This window comes from Brassica napus, unplaced genomic scaffold (assembly GCF_020379485.1).
Source record: "Brassica napus cultivar Da-Ae unplaced genomic scaffold, Da-Ae ScsIHWf_757;HRSCAF=1095, whole genome shotgun sequence".
Taxonomy (NCBI): Eukaryota; Viridiplantae; Streptophyta; class Magnoliopsida; order Brassicales; family Brassicaceae; genus Brassica; species Brassica napus.
The window spans coordinates 82,501-84,302 of NW_026016806.1; positions in this window are offsets into that span (position 1 = coordinate 82,501).

A 1,802-nucleotide genomic window follows, 5' to 3' on the forward strand; every position below is an offset into this window, starting at 1 on the left:
TATCTTGTAATCCTTATATAAGGAACCCCTTTGTTGATTAATAATAGAGCACGAAATATTCAGTCTCAAACCCTTCTTTTACAACACGTTATCAGCACGATAGTCTCTAGACCCTGAGACAAAACCATAAACTAAAATCCGTCACACATAAACCCTAAATCAGGCGGAACTTCAAATCAATCGATCTCTCGAACCCCGACGAGCCAGACGACGAGCCACATATCAAATTGAAGCCCTTGACGAGATGAATCTATCAGCGCAAACCGTTCGTCGATCCGATCTCAGACGCGCCCTCACTCGCAGAAACAATACACGGCGCCGACTTAGTTCTTTGGAACCCTAATCCGAACCTACAAGATTTTCTAGCCAATTTCAGATCCTATGAAAGATAAGTTTATCATACCTTAGTAGTTTGATGATATCTTGTTCAGATTATGGTGTTCATGTAATCTAATACTCCTTGTTTATTTTTTCATGAGCTGAGAGGAGTTGGTGCAAAGATCTAATCCCGACGAACCCTAATTCGTCCTAGCTCGCGTTCCAGCTCGTCAGCATCCGATCAGCTCCAGCCATAAGGTGTTCCTGATCTTAGACGACCTCAGCTTCCAGTTCATATCACAGCCAGCTCGAGTTCCCAATCAACCAGCTCGCAAAGGAAGCAACTCGCGACCCGATAGGAGGCAGCGTCCGTCCAACACGCGTCCGAGGTTTATCCGTCCATCTTGGTGGTCCGGTTCAACCCTACAAACAGAGGTATACCGATTAATCTGAGAACCTAGTGATCAAACCTAAAACCCTAAGAGTTCTTGATCAAACCCTAAAATTAATAGGAATTAAAATGATCATCTCATAATCACTAGATTGAAATCGATTCCAACTAGAACATGTTTGATTGTTTTATTGTTTCTGATTTAAATTATAAGAAACCCTAAATCTGGAATCAAAACCCTAAACCTTAAAAGCTAGAATCCGATTTTAAAAGTGTTCTTGCTTGATTGAAATCTTGATTGATTGAGGTTTAGGATTGATAGATTGATTGATAGATCTAATCTCTAAATTCGAAATCCTTAAAGCCTTGAAACCCTTAATCGGCTACTTGAAAGTTTGAAGATCCTAAATCTCGTTTTGATTTCCTAAAAGGTTTTGAAATCTAAATCTAATAAAAGTCTTAAAAGATTGAAAGTTTAAAATAATTTTTGAGAGTTAGGTTGCTAGATTGATTGATTCTAAAATCTAGTTGAAACATTACCAACCTTGAAATTGGTAAACTTGATATGTATTGTGTGGCATTGTGTTTTGTCATGAATCATATTGGACGACCGTAAGGTCTAATGCATTGCACACACATGTGGCCTTGTGCCCTTGATTAAGATTAAAGCCGTTTGGCTTAATACATATCTAAGTGGCTGTATAGCCTAGCATCCGGATAGTCACATGACCCGGACTGCATCATGATCCGATCCTTAAGATCGTTGTATCACATAATAATCGTGAAAGTCTAAGGCATTACATTGCAAAGCTGTATGGCCTTATATCCGGATTGATATATAAACCGGATTGTATCATGAACCAATCTCTAAGATTGCTGTATCACACTAACATGGCCGTGTGACCTGACTCACACTATGATCGATTGTTTCATAGATGCGTAAGAACTTGTTTGTGGCCGAGCTTGCTATATCATGCGGCTGCATGAGCCACATTGTGAACCTAAATTTTAAATGACAATGTGACTCAGATATCGAAAAGGGATTTGGTGATACAATCACCAAGGAAAACAATGAGAATGAATTGGTACATGA